Raw genomic sequence first — 16,090 nt, 5'->3', positions numbered from 1 at the left:
TCTGCAACCCTCATCATTTGCGCAAGTTCACTAACAAGTTGAACGACTTGACCTCACGCAAGTTTCGGACGCAGTAGTCAGCTGTTTTGCTCATGCAGTATTTCTGTTATTTCTGCCACAGCAGCTCTTCTATGTACCAGGAGAATGCTGTCAGGACATAAGATGCACTTTGTACGGAGCAGTGTGAGATGAAGAGAGTAAAATTACGGGAAAACCTACGACAGATGCAGGGAAGAAGCGCCTTTCTAGATAGGTCGTGATCTAACTCCGTGCCCAGAAACACTTCGCGCCATAGTTTATCTATACGACAACGCTTCACAGATTCACAGGAAGGTGAAGAGACAGCTGTGGGAAACATGACGGCTTACTGAAAGAGTTACGTGACACGGACTTCACATTGTACATTTAGTACAAGCGTTTAACTAACACGTGTTGCCCTGATCAATTTTCCCGAACACCTCCAGCCATGGAAGCAAAAAATTATGCGGAAACGATAGCAGCAAATGGCTCTTTCCTTCAAACGTTTTGGGAAGCGAGTCGTCTTAGTAGGGCACCTGCAGCAAGTGCCTGGGGCTGCTGCCTGCGTTGCGGCCGCTTGACAGATCGTCGTAGCCCGACGTCATCCTGCAAGTACAAGCACAAGCGCTTACATTAGGCCTATGAAGAGGAATGATACCTTCTGCGAGAAATGCCAACACCGAAACCAAAGTAAGCACGTCCCCGCATCTTATGAGTCGCATATTTCATTCTTTTTCGGTCAGAGTGAACACTGATGGAACACAGTGCTAGTATTTCCATCACTTGTAATTATTCATCGTGCCGTACGTTACGTCAGTAAAAATAAAATGCTAACCTTGTACCAAGGGCGACGAAACAGGCTTATGAAATTATCATCGGAAAAGATGCGGGTTTGGTTTGATCGGCTTTTCTATGGCAAAGCAGCACTGTGGGCTACGAAGCACATGTAACGGAGGGCTTCGGATTAATTTCGCGCACTTGGAAGTTCTTCGCCGCATAACGGTACCTCAGTGCCCGGGCGTTTTGCCATAGAGTTTTTAAATATTGCCTGGAGGGAAAGCTGGCGCCACCGTATATCCGAGATTTTTAAAGAGCACATCATCCGCCACGGGAATTCCGAGAAGACAAGGTTTTTTTCTTTTTATTTCGCTTGGCCAGTGTTAGCATAAAGATATGTATTCTGCCTCCGATTCGGGAGCTTGGCCGCGACGCTCTTCTCTGTGCGTAGATGATATCTCACCAGTGCGCTTTTCACTTATTCCTCAAATTAAACACAAGTGTCAGGCTTCAATGACACACGGAAACTTTCCTTCGAGGTTTGCCGCGAGAAGAGCAGTATATTTATGGCCAAATACAAAAGCTCCCCTTCCTGCGCCTCTCGTAGGTGGATGATGTGCAGTGCCGCCTGCTAAGAAACTGTATGGCTTCGGCGCTTCGCCTTCACTGCAAAGTGGCTGCCGAGGCCGGGAACGAAACCGCACAACTCATGCCCCGTAGCTAAACGTAATAGCCACTGAGCCGTCGCGGCAGGCGTCAGTCAAAGACGCCAAACGATACGCAGCTCGCTCACTCCAGAGTGGATTAAAATTGCGTGTCACATGCTGCGTCGCTCCGCCCGCAGTAGCTTTCAACACACGTTTTCTTGTTCAACTTCATTAGTGCGCTACTCGTGGTTACAAACAACACCGGACGCGCAAGCATGCAGACAGGACCCTGTATGGTTTCTGCGTCCGGTATTGTTCGTGCACATGTGCAGTGGACAAATGAAGTTGAACGTGAAAAATGAACTAGGCCCATTTGCAGCTTTGCTTCCTTTTTCAGGGCCCAGAGAAGGAAAGCCTCGGTGACAAAGAAGCTGTACTACTTCTTGTGCAGCGGATGATAATGTAACCAGTGCTTCGTTTTTGTTTTGTTTTAAACTAGGATTACCCCAACGTCCTGATTTTATCCTTTATCTCCTAATACACTCTCAAAACTTCAATTTCGAGCCGCACGAAAAGAAAGTTAAACAATTAGTTTTTAACCCTATTACTGTTTTTATACGCAACACGTGCTCAATAAACTCAGAGCGCTGCAGAAGTTAGTTTTACGTATAAAAGGGCACAAAGCCAGATTTGTTGACATCCTCTACAATGAAGAGAACAAATGGGTGTGTGCATTTGTTTGCATTACAGTGTCTTACGCGGACTGTGACGTTTGCTAACACGCCTGTGCCACTGAATGTAACCCTCGACTTATTTCTGTACAAAGACAATAAAGTAAAATGCAAACTATAAGCAATCACGAAAGCAGGACATATGCAGCGCGAATATTACAAATAATATGAAACTAAGAGCACCAGAACGGTCGCCCATTTTATGGTCTCTTCTATATGCCAAGCTTAAAACAGAACTGTCCCCGGGCAGCTCGTGACTCTGTACGGATAGTAAACAGAACCATGAGTAAGGGATACACGCAGATCCAGGCTGCCCATGGTCGTCCCGGGTCCGATGCGCTAGTACACCGGGGAGACGCTAAGCGAACGCTGACTCTTGACTTTACTGTGAAAATTGCATAGTCGCTAGGCTTTGTGATATGTGATCACGTGTCGTCAAATTAGCCTGCTTTCTCTCGTCGAGAACATCTTCGTCACCGAGGGGCACGAATCTCCCACAGCTGCGCCGTCACTCGTCGCACACCGTTCTTTACTCGTCATTTCAGCGAAGCAGGCGGCAAGCAGAAACAAAACGAGCACGAGTCTGAATCGCTCGCAGCTGCGCCATGTGCGGCAAAAGCGACGTTGAACAACGTGAGTTGGACTGTGTTATTCACTCGCCGTTACAGTCGGTACTTATTTGGAATTCAAGTTGAGCAGCAAAAAGAATTTAAGCCACGACTCTCCCTTAATTGGGCTGCAAGCAGCGCATACCCCGTCGCCGTCTGCTCCGTGTCCGATTCAGTCCGACCGAAAATGCGGAAGCAACTGAGGAGAGTCCCCGGACTACCCTGAAACTATCTGCTGGACGAAAATCGGAAGAGTCAAACTGAGCGACGGAGCTATCCCGGCAGATCGAACTGCGGACAGAGGCTCCGAGCAGTTTCGAGCACCCCAGGACGAAGAGAGCAATAAACAAGACTGAGAGGGGAACTGGAAGATTGACTGTTTCATTTCTTCAGTGCTTACTCCGCGTTTTGTCTTGTTTTTCTCTCTTCTTCACTTTTCTTTTATTCTTTTTTAAAGCATTTAGTCACACAGTTCAGAATTCTCTGATCAGCGTCAATGCAGCGCTGCCATTGGTCCTCTAGACATTCTCTAAGAATCCCTTGATTTTTTCTAGAGAGTGCACCTGACGCAAATGTCCACTCACCTCCGCAAGCCGTAGCCGCTTGTGGTGAAAATTCTAGGCTGAGGTGCATTGCTTCTGCAAAAAAAAAAATGAGGTCAGGTTATCGAAATTACCAAGCGAAACTACATCGTCGAGAGCGGATACAGCCGTATCATGCTGCTTATTCACAGCTTAGTCCGAGCCGCAGTGGGGAAATATGCGCGGCAAGTAAAGTCCCACTAACTTTATGACGGGCTCCTTTCTCTTCTGAGCTCTCTTGAGCAAAGAGTTTCGCAGCCACTGTTCAGCATCCGTGATGAGGGAGTAGAGGGAGAGCCCCAGCCACATGCCGATGTAGCCTCCCATGTAGCCGAAGGCTTCGATCAGCTGTCGACATGATATGTGTAGGCAAGAATCAGGGAAAATCTCAGTGCGTGCACGACTATAGGCAAGAAGAGAGAGAAGGTTGGCGAACATTGCTAGCAATAATGTCACAGCCACTTTGCCTGCTCACGTAGGCTAAGTTATTTGAAAGCTGCAAAATTATGCGTCGTACAAAAGACCAATCACGTTTCACAGGCTGCAAGCGGGTAATTATAGGTGCAGTCTTTTGGCGGCTAAGTATGCGAGGGAAAAGTAAATGCATAATGGCCTTTTACGCGCAAAAGTTACACTCCCCACCTCAGTTCGCCCGTGACGAATTGTTAGTCCGTTCTTACCGTTAGCTTTGGCTGGTACTCGAAGATTTTCTGTGAGTCGGAGGAAAACTTCACGTACACTGAGAACGAATCCCTGTAAGGTGAAGTCCAATATGGTCATTGCGGTTCAAGGCAAACATGAATACAATTCAGATGGGTTTTTTGGCGGACTAGTTGGTGCTTCTCGTTCATGATTAAACTGCGCGAAAGAAACGTGTGTGTGTGTGTGTGTGTGTGTGTGTGTGTGTGTGTGTGTGTGTGTGTGTGTGTGTGTGTGTGTGTGTGTGTGTGTGTGTGTGTGTGTGTGTGTGTGTGTGTGTGTGTGTGTGTGTGTGTGTGTGTGTGTGTGTGTGTGTGTGTGCGCGCGTGCGTGCGTGCGTGCGTGCGTGCGTGCGTGCGTGTGTGTGTGTGTGTGTGTGTGTGTGTGTGTGTGTGTGTGTGTGTGTGTGTGTGTGTGTGTGTGTGTGTGTGTGTGTGTGTGTGTGTGTGTGTGTGTGTGTGTGTGTGTGTGTGTGTGTGTGTGTGTGTGTGTGTGTGTGTGTGTGTGTGTGTGTGTGTGTGTGTGTGTGTGTGTGTGTGTGTGTGTGTGTGTGTGTGTGTTTGCGCGCGCGCGCGCGCGCTCCTTTCATTTCGTGAAAATGAACGGAGTTTGCAAAGTTGTCAACGCCAATGAACTCTATGAACGCCGTCGGCTCACTTGTTTTGTTTTGTCTTTGAGGAAAGGAAATGGCACAGTAACCGTATCACATGTATCGGTGGACACCCGAACCGCGCCGTAAAGGAAGGGATAAAGGAGGGAGGGAAAGAGAAAAGAGAAAATTGAAAGTTGGATTTTGAGGAAAGGCGCGGCGCTGCGCAGCGGCGGAACACCTGTGGCTCGGTGCTACTAGTGGCGCATGCTCAGTAGTGACTAGGGAGCGAGAGACAGTGACAGCGGCGAAAGGTCAGGCGACGGAGTCGGCGGCGGCCATCTGCGCCGTGCGTGACGTCACACGTGCTCCGACATACGCCGGATTGCGCGAAGCGCGGTGTTCACTAGCGTAGTGAAGCTTTTCGCGTCAAAAGCCGCTCTCGACTGCTAACCAGGACGGAATGCATTAAGAGGAGTAAGCAAAGAGGAAAATTGCTCATGGCAATTAGGCGACTGCAAGGAACAGAAAAAATTACTTACCTCTCCTTCTCTTTCTGAAAGGAGGAACAAAGAGAGGAGGTGGTTAGCAGGCGAGAAGGCTGAGAACTGAAGGGCCAGAACGTGTCAGGAAGGGAAGACTGAAGTGGGGCCAAACACTGGGCAAGAAACTTACAAGGCAGGTTTTTCAGCAGTGATACAGGGGGATGTAATGCGAATTTATATCCGCACCCCCGCAGAAGCAAAAGACAGCCGTATTGAAACCTAGATTTCTGTTTTATCACTCGCAGAGTCCTTGCACTTCTTGTCAAGGCCACGTAATTTTATAATCGCTGCCCCTTTGTTCGGATATGAATTAATATGAATTAAGAATAAGCGTTGGTAGCTGATGGTTTATAAAGTTGGTTCTATTAAAGCTAATCTGCCTTTTTCCATGACGCCTAAAATTGTTTCTACAGGTGCCTTCAATACGAAAGAAAGAAAATTTTCAGCATTCAAATAATCATTACTCCATAATCATGCGCGACAAGCACGCCTTTTAGAGTATATTTTTTCAGCACAGTATTTACAGTATTTTTTCTTGATTTATATTTTCCAAACATCATTGTTAATTTTACTAGAGAAATAACCAAAAAAATCTGTGTGCAAACTGGATCTCTCTCATATTTTCACCTCGTGGCGACAACAGCGTGGAATAACAGGCAAGAGGACTAACGCGGCACTGAGACGAACTCTCTATTTGGGCTGCGACTAGCAGCGACATCATCATCATCATCATCAGCCTTACTACACCCACTGCAGGGCAAAGGCCTCTCCCATGTCTCTCTAATTAACCCTATCCTTTGCCAGCTGCATCCACCCTTTGCCTGCAAACTTCTTAATCTCATCCGCCCATCTAACCTTCTACCGCCCCCTGCTACGCTTACTTTCTCTTGGAACCCACTCCGTTACCCTTAAAGACCAGCGGTCTTTAAGGGTAGCAGCGACAAAGGAGCGAGCAACAAGGAGCGTGCTCGGCCTTTGCTCTGGCCGCGCTCCGTTTAAAGCTAATGAAGAACTTTTCGAGATAACGCGCGGGAATCATCGCCTACGGCAATCTCTAACAGCATAAAGCCAGTTGCGCGCGGCAATAAACATTTCACAAAATCTGGTTTTATCTCGCGTCAGAAGCAGAGTTATGAAGTTGTGCACCGGCGGTTTCGCGCATGCATGAACAAATAAACATCACAAAATTTTAAGGCAACATTGGAGGTACCTGTGAAATAAAGAGGTCGATATTTTAGTACACCTGTAAAATACCATTGCGACGTTTTTACCATCACTTTTCTGAAGGGTAAATTTAGATACATAAATTCAAAAGTAGCACTCTATGATGCAGTTTAAAATTGTGGAGTAGAGCCTCACGTGCCGCTTTCAATGTTGACGTAAATTTTTCTGACCGTCATACTTCTGGTTCTATGCTGTGTTTTTCCAGCTCTTCTAAATTTATCAGTACCCACACACAATTGCATTGGCGCCCGTTGCAACAAAGGCGATTTTTTTTATGAATTTCGAGTGTCTTGAATTAATGTAACAAAAAAGTTCGGGCACTACGAACCATACTACATTTGGATCTGCGGCTGTCATCTATGGATAGATCTAATAGCTTGAAAATAGTCTTTCAATATCGGCTTACATGCTCAATTTGTCCACAACTCATTTTTATGTGCTCTGCGCATAAAAAGGCTTTGTGCACGGCCTTTAATAAATATTTCTGGTAATGAATACTATAAGATAAATTTATATTAGCATATAAGATAAACAAGACAAGTTTCTTTCAGTATATCAAAGCGCGAACGCTGTTAAGCAACGCTCATTGGAGTAGCCTTCAAAAACATACCATCTACGCTTGCATAACCCTTCGCTGGTCTGTAATTTCAGAGTCTAAAATCCGCGGTATTGAGGGACTTCTCTCTCTGCTGCGTTTGTTTAATTTACAGGGTGGCGACAGTATTTTCTCAACATGAATTTAAACATGACTAAAACATATGGCATACATGACTGCGATGTTGGTGCCACCACATATCAAGATCCCAACTATAGATGGTTCATCAAAAAGCCAGCTAGACACTTTTCTAGCACTAATTTCTTTCAAGAGAAGGACAGTGAAAACAAAAGAGGGAGAAAAAGAGAAAGTTGCAATGACCTTTAGAAGGGCAAGTTAAGTCAGCATGCAGCGTTCCTTTCTTTTTTTGATGCCATAGTCTTGCAGTTCGGCTAATGATGCACCAACAAATTGCCTGTGACACGCAGCCGCGTCTACAACGCTATGTACGTTATTGTTAGTTTGAGATTGCCGGTTTGCTTCTGGAAACAAATCCTATTGGTGAGCTTATCCAGTCTTGGTACAACTTACGCGGTGTCCTGGGTCGAACCAGATACAGCAAGTTGACGAAAAAACTTTCAAGCAAAGAGGCGTGCCGAAACGCCACATTTAAGTCCATCACAGGAATGAGTGGGCCAATATTTAGGCTAAGTTCTTATGCTTCTTTAAAAAGAGAATGATGAACGGAAATGCAGGGAGGTTAACTAGGCGAAGTGGTAACGCCCGAGCTTCTAATCACCATACAATATCAGATATCAGTCCACGAAAGGGACTAACGCTTGCGCACATGCTTACCCTATCGTCTCCCAGACTTGTGAGACGCACGTCGTACGTTGTCTCTCTGAAAAGCATAATCAATTAAGATTATGTGCATTGCGAAGGTCGCATCGCATCACATTTGCCGGACATGAATACTCGTTCGGAAACGAAAAAGAGAGAAGAGAAAATGGACTTTGGCTGGCTCGCAGGAATGAGGGGAAGGTCGCCTGCAGGCCAATCTTGTAGCAGGTCTCATTAACCATAGCTGAGCATGCACGCGAATAGCTTTATATTATGTTCATTTTCAAAACAGCTGCTCATTGAGGAATATTTTTTCCAGCTACAGACGCCATATTGTCCCAATACGAAGTCATTAGAACAGAGATCGCTTTATCACTGACCTTTCACATCAGAGTTATGAGTACGTTATCATAGTATTATCATCGTTAACCCTTCAAGAAAGGGGATGCTCCTATCTAGTCCACACCACGTTAGGATACACCTTGTAATGACCTTTCCAACGTTTCCGTTCTTTATTTATTTATTTATTTATTTATTTATTTATTTATTTATTTATTTATTTATTTATTTATTGATACTGCAGGCCAATAAACTGGCCCTAGCAGGAGGGGCAATACAGTAAAAAGTGTGACGATGCAAAACAACAATAAACACTAACGAAAAATAATGCTGGGTGTAGCAGTGTTACTCAATGAATACGCTCTGGCACCAGCACAATAACGAACAAAACATGAAGAGTGGCACATGTGAAATAACAAACAGGCGGGCAATTTTTACTCAGAACAACAGAACTGTTTCTGGGGGAAAAAAAAAGGCATCACAAAGTGAAGGAGTTAGGAAAACATAACAGATTGTGAACACTGGTTTTGTTTCAGTTAGTTTATGGAAGAAAGATGTTTTTCCAGCTCTTCTGCAAAGTTTTGTGACTGCAATACATCGACAGGTATAGAATTCCATTCATGTATAGTACGCGGAAAGAAACTATTCATATGGGATTTTGTTTTAGAAAATATTGGCGTAAGTGAAAGGTTATGTCTGTGTCTTGTCTGGCGTGAACTTAGAGGTTTTACGCAATGAGGCAGCTGAAGTGCGCTTTTTCCATTTATAATGTTATGTAAAAATTGGAGACGACTTATCTTCCGCCTGTTTTCCAGCGTACTGATTTTATTTGCAAGCATTATTAAAGACGGAGAATCCTCTCTTTTATATTTACTAAAGATGAATCTGATAGCCTTCCTTTGAACACGCTCTAAATTCATTATATTCTTTTTAGTATGAGGATCCCATACAACTGCTGCATACTCCAGTTTGGAACGGACAAATGTGTTGTATGCTAACATTTTGGTATTTGCAGGTGCATTTCTAAGTTTCCTTTTCAAGAACCACAATTTGCGCAATGCTGCTGAACATGTAATGGAAATATGGTTTGACCAAGAGAGTTTACTGTTGAATGTGAGACCCAAATACTTGTATTTTTCAACCTCAGATATTATTGTGTTGTTAAGTACATAAGAAAATACACTAGGTTCTTTTTTCCGTGTGACTCGCAGCAAAACTGTTTTGTTTACATTGATTTCCATGCACCAAAGTTCACACCAATCACGGATAGCATTAACTGATTCCTGTAAGTAATTGCTGTCGTTCCTGGAAACAATTTTTCTAAAAATGACACAGTCATCCGCAAATAAATTAACATGGACATCATCAGGAATTACGTCGACTATATCATTAATATAGATCAAAAATAAAAGTGGTCCTAATACGCTGCCTTGCGGTACACCAGAAGTTACCTGACGGATATTGGAAGTACATTTGTTTATTTCAACAAATTGCTGTCTATGGCGGAGGTAGGCCTGGATCCATGTTATAATATTTGTAGGAAGACCAATGCGCTCTAGTTTGTGGAGTAATTTTCCATGGGGAACCTTATCGAATGCTTTACTAAAATCAAAAAAAAGCATATCGACTTGCCCGGACGTGTCAAGCACCTGAGAGATTTCATGAACAACTGACACAAGTTGAGTTGTTGTCGACAGTCCCTTTCGAAACCCATGTTGAAATGGAGAGAGGACATTATGGTCTGTCAAAAACTGACGAATAAAGCCTGCGACAATGTGCTCTAATAATTTGCTGCAAGTGGTCGTTATAGAAATGGGACGATAATTCGATACTGTAAGATGGTCACCCTTTTTATGAATTGGAACAACTCTTGCGGTACGCCAGTCAGATGGTATTTCTCCTAATTGTAATGATAAATTGAAAAAGTCAGTTAAAAAAACGCATATCTGTTCCGCATACCTTCGTAAAAAAGCATTTGGTATATTATCCGGCCCGGCAGATTTCCTGACATCAATTTTTAAGAGCATATCCAAAACACCTTGCCTGGAAATCACAATGTCATGTACAAAAGACCTATCATTGTTATGATGTTCAAATTCATCCAGGTCAGAAAACACACTCCAAAAATAATCATTGAAGTGTTCGGCAATACTGGAAACGTCTTCAATTATTTCATCATTAACCTTAATTTTATGAATTGCCTGTTTAGATTGACCTAAAAAACGCCAAAACTTCTGTGGGGCATGTGAAATAAAATCAACAAGATCATGACTGAAAAACTTATCTCGGGCTGCTTTCACTTTTGTTAGTAATTCAGTTTTCAATTTTTTGGAAGACAAACTCTGCCTGCTATGTTTCTTCATTCGCTTTAGTTTTCGCTTAGTTTGGATAATATCTCTGTTTATCCACGGGTTTGATGGAGGTTTCTTGACACTTCTCAGTGGAATGAATCTGTTAATGCAATAAGAGGCTATGTCCCTGAACTTTTGCCATGAAAGCTCGACATCATCATGGACAACATTTAGGTATAGGTCTAAGTAATCGATAATTGATGTATCATCTGCTTTAGCATAGTCCCTAACCTTAAATCGTTCGCGTTGTTTTCTTCTATTCACGTTGATTGTTGATGAAAAAGAAATTAATTTGTGGTCTGAAATGCCTGCATCAATTTCAGCGGTTCCTTCATGGAAAATTTCACTGAGGAATAAGAGGTCTAGAATATTGTCTCCTCTGGTAGAAACAGTAATAACCTGTTCAAGACTAAAAGTTAGCATCATATCAATGAGTATATCACAGGAAGGACTGTGCCCATAGCTCCAGTTATTCCATTTTATTTGAGGAAGATTAAAATCACCAGTTATAATTAAGTTTTTTCCTCTGAATTTCAAAAGGTGATCATATAATTTCTGCATAAAGTGATCATCAGCATTTGGTGCGCGGTACACAGAACATAGTATGAATGAAAAACCCCAGACAGAGACATTCAAAAACAAGCTTTCGTGGTTATCAATCTGATCTAGTTCTCCTATATCAACACTATTTTTTGCTATAACTGCGACGCCACCACCTCGGGAGAATCTATCTCTTCTAAACAGTTGGTAACCTGGCGAAATTATTTCATCATCCTGCACCCCGTCATGCAACCAGGTTTCAGAAATAACGCATATATGAGGATCGTATACTAATAAAAGATCTTGCAGTCTGTCTATTTTGTTGACAATGCTTTGGGCATTTAGTGAAAGCAGCCGAAACTGGAAAGACCGTGATTGCTATTCTGCCTGCTCTAGTCTCATTTCTGTGTCATCCCTTTTTGCAACTAGTTTCCGTGTGTTGTGTACGTCGTCCCAAATGTACAAGTCGCCGCCAACGCGAATCTTATCATGAACAAGCCAGACCTTTCTGCCGCTATCTTTTTCTTCTTTCGCGCTGTTCCAAAGTAGTCGGCGCTTGCGCAGCGTGTCTGCGCAGTAATCATTTTGCAAGGATATTCCTGATCCTTTCAGTTTGTGAGCATTCTTCACGAGGGCTTGTTTTTCAGTGTAATCCTGGAAAAACGCGATGACGGGCCTTCCTGTGGGTCTCTTCCCGAGTCTGTGAATTCTCGCTACTGAAACACAATCTACCCCCACCTTATCCTTGAAGACGTCTTCAATAACCTTCTCCCGTAGCGTTGTTTCTGTTTCATTAGGATCTTCGGTAATCCCAAAAACAATCAAATTCGAACGGCGGCTGCGGTTTTCCAAATCAACCAGTTTTTCATGGTGAAGTTTAAGTAGGTCATGCGCTGCGGTTGCAACTGCATATGTTTCTTCATTTTCATGGGTCTTTGCTCGAACCTCGGTCATACTGCATTCCAAGCTGATTAAACGCTGTTCGAAACAGTGTATTGCTGTCTCCGTGGATTCAAGGCGTTCTTTCAATGAAGCGATGTCAGCTCTAATTGCTTGCTGGCCACTCAATATAGACTCGAACATTTCATCAACAGTCGGTCCCGGATTCTCTTCAATGTCCCCACAAACGAGACCAGCAGGAAAGTGAACCCTTGCTTACTCGCAGGGAGCTCCACACTTCTTCATGCATTTCGTGACGGTCTTGTTCGTGATTTGCTTGTCGCAGACCGCTGCGAAAAATAATAAATGCATCCTGAAAATAAACGCACTGTAAGAAAAATAGGGTTATTGAAGCCTTAAAAAGCATATCATGGCCAGCTTTCTGTTTCAGCTAATATATAAACCAAGTACTGATTTACATATATGCAAATTAGCTGACAAATGTGGCGGCTGAGTAGTCTCTGAAAGCTCCCACGTAATAGTGCAGTATCCACGCAGGAGCAGGAGCTAACTGGCTAAAACTGGTTACCTGCGATTAAAACCACCTAGATTCTGGAAAACCTAAATAATCTGAATTATAAAGCCCTCAATACTGCGCGAAAACTGCAACAATTAATTTCAAAACTTGAAAGCATTTCAGAATAAGAACGTTCCACTCACTAGTCTAAATGGCTTTTCGTTTGCCGACCGCTGTTCTGATAAACTAAGAAGTTTTGGCCGATGTCTTTACAAAACCCGGTGCTGTGAACTTTAAAAAAACCTGGACATTTGATGTTGCGGCATCACAACAGGAGTGGCCGCAATTCTAGTATTAAAAAAATAGGAAAAAGGGCGAAAATAGAAGAAAATGCAAAGCGAACATCACCAAGACAAACTTGACTTTGTCATTATTATCTTCAAACTCACCCGTGCCTTGATAGGTGCAAGTGGACACGTTAAAGTTGGAACCGTACTCGTGCTGTGGTCTGACACAGCGGCAAGTTTTTATTTCTTGTTGAATCAAGCAGTCTTGAATGCAGAGCTTCAAAAAAAAGAAAACGGGCAAAACTTAATTAGCGACGCTGAGAAGGACACGCACCTGTACGACAACCAGATTAGACAGACTTTCTTTTATTTGCATTCGAGTGGTGGAAACTTGGAGCACGCGCTGCGCCAACGATTTTAATGCAGTACGTTACCAGACTCTGTGACACGTCTGCAGGAGTGCACTCCAAAGTTAACTTCTACGTTGCTCATGCACCTTAATTTTGATTACGAAAAGACGCGGCTGTTGCGTTGCTTCTTTAAATAATTGAACGCACTTTACCAGTTATTATAGCCGCATAGATAAGCGGATGTACATGCTTCCGGATTTTTAATATATCGCGTGACCGTCGACAGCGAGGCATGTCAGCGCCTTATAACGACGATGAGCGGGAAAATGGGCGAGAGTCCGCGCACGAAGTCTCTCCAGTGCGAGCGTCATCTGCTACGCATTCCCCTTCCCAAGGACACACGACACTGTCTGTTCGCAAAAAAAAAAAAGAAACGGTGCGAAGGAACGCGTGCATCACCAAGATTTTAGAGCGAAAGCTCTACTCCTCCCATACAAAGCTGAAGGTCATGTGGCTATGAAATTTGACCTTCAAATCAGAAGGAGCCGAGGCTTGGCTCTGAGGTCATGCCACATGACTCGCACGCCACGCCTCGCCACAGCTGCGCGCGTTGAGCCGACGGCGCTCGCTCGGCTCACAGCCATCGAATCACGTGACTCGCTGCGCCACGCCACGCCTGCGTATGCAGAGCCGACGGCACTCTCGCAACTGCCGGAAATCGCGTGAAGCGCCGTTTGCTGTATAAAAACGTGTAGCAGAGCTTTCGCTCTCGGTTCAGCCGGGTTTAACCGCCGCTGAATTTTGCACTGTGACGCGCGTTTCCTGTTTCTTCCGTACTATCGGAGACGCACACATACACGCAGTGCGGTTGCCCTAGCTGTGTGACACATGATTCAGTGGCAGCTCTTGAATTGTTGTCATATCTCGATGTATTGAGGCAAAGAGTTCGAAAGCACATATGTATAGAGCATATTACAGCGAAGCTGTATACCTCTGCCATCCAAGGAAATTTTCGTATCATCAGCGTCGTCAGCAGAAAACGCCGATACTCCGAGTGGAAAAGTACCCAACAGCATAGAAATCGTATATCATACTGATCATAAAGAGGCGGCAATGTAAAAAAATTGTTTTAAAAGGACATGACTAAACGATTAAACATTAAAAACTATATAAATTAGAAACTTAAAAAAGAACAGAAATGAAAAATAAAAATACATAAAAATAGAGATATAAAAGTAAAAAATTTAATGTAAAGAATTAAGAAATAAAAAATATTATATACATGGGAAATCTCTTTTGAAGTCAGGCATCCAGCATACAGCTCAGAATTCATTTTCATTTAAAAAAACACAAAACAAGGATCAAAACAACATGATGGATGATAAGGCGCTTGTGAACAATGGAAACACCGTTTCACCGATGCAACTCAACCGAACACCATTCATGGTTCATGCATTGATTTAACCTTAGCAAAGAATATCTCTACACTTAGAAATGATAATCTCAGTGCATATCATACTGATCATAAAGCAGCCAATAATGTCGTTGTGAAGTACTAAAGGGTAATATAAGTATATTTCACTTCTCTCTGGTTTCACTCTCTGTAGAGTCACGTGTTGAATTTTCAAGTTACGTCGCAATGGGTAATTGAGTGTCGTTTTATAGCTTCTCTGTCCAACCACCTTCAAAACGTGGATTGGAGCCACAATTTTTTTTTTTCCACACATGCTTGCTATCCGCCGTAGCCGCTGCAGACAGACCGTGCTGCATTTCTCCCCTCCCGCCATAATCTCACTCCTCCTCCGAAGGCAAAGGCCGATACACACGATAGACGAAATCAGCGGTTCCGACCGCCAGCAGAGCACTACGTCACCCGACGTCACTGGCTCCACCCCGTCTGCGGGTGGCAGCGTCTGGCACGCACATGGCGGATGGCGGTAGCGGAAGACAGCGCGGACGGACGGGGAAACCACTTGTGGTAAGCCTCTTCCTCCCGCCCCGTCTCCCTCTCTTTGCTTTGCACTCTCCCTTGCCCTCCTCACACTTCCCTCCCAAGAGGGAGGCATTTGACGCCCCCCACAGCTGCACCAGCACAGAGGAAATGGGCCGGCGACGGAACCGCGCTTAGCTGGCATGCTGATTTAATTATGGTGCATTGATGCCCGCTCCCATATAGCTTTAATCGCACAGAAGCACCCCCATCCTCGTAAAAGAGAAAATGACCGAAAATGCCAGAAACTGAGGTTATTCAAGGACCTGGCTCAGGGATGAGGGCGCGCTCTCAAGAGTTGTACCTCTGGAAGCGCAGCAGACGCATACCCGCGCCAGTTTCTGGCTAGCGAAGCCTACGCCGTCCGCGGACGAGGAAGAACCAGGAACATCAGGTCACGTGGTGCTGTTTCCGCGCACGGACGAAACCGATTTCAATCGTCACGTGGAGTGCTAATTACCAGCCGTGGCAGCAGCCTATAACACCATGCGTAGCGCCTATAGGGGCGCCACTGAAAGCCGCGTAGCGGCGGCCGCTGGAACCGTAGGCGGGCCAGGGACTCCCGCTGTCACTGAAAGCATGGCTGAGGTGGGTGCGTGCGATTTGGCGTTTGTGCGCCCCAGACAGTTTCTTCTACCATGACAGAGTGCGAAAGGGAATTGTAATGTGTAATAGTGGACATGTGTCCGACGTCGCGGATGTCTTGGACGACATCGTCTCCATACGCGCCAGATGTCTGCCGCAGACGAGTGTCAACAAGCTTGCCTACGAAGTGTAGTGCATTTTCGAGTGTGCCGCTTTAATTCTAACTCCATCCTAATGCCTTCATTTGTTGACCGATGAACCAATGTTCTTTCTCTGCCTGATGCACACGCTGGCTTCGTTTACATGCAGTGTATTAGTATATATGCTGAGGGAGCGCCGTCGAGCCTGCGAGTGGTTAGTACAGGTGGAGTCGCGTGAAAAGCCAGCAGTGGTAAAGCTTCCAACAAAGCAACACATTGAGCTTCAGAAAAACAGCGCACATAGCACATCGGCAATGA

At 44.5% G+C, this 16,090-nt stretch overlaps 1 pseudogene; it reads right to left on the bottom strand.

Moving 5' to 3' along the window:
- Positions 1-542: 542 nt before the first annotated feature.
- LOC144094450 (uncharacterized) overlaps positions 543-16,090 on the bottom strand; it is a 34,459-nt pseudogene continuing 18,911 nt past the window's right edge.

This window comes from Amblyomma americanum, chromosome 6, assembly GCF_052857255.1.
Source record: "Amblyomma americanum isolate KBUSLIRL-KWMA chromosome 6, ASM5285725v1, whole genome shotgun sequence".
Classification (NCBI taxonomy): Eukaryota; Metazoa; Arthropoda; class Arachnida; order Ixodida; family Ixodidae; genus Amblyomma; species Amblyomma americanum.
This window is presented reverse-complemented; position numbering and strand designations above follow the sequence as displayed.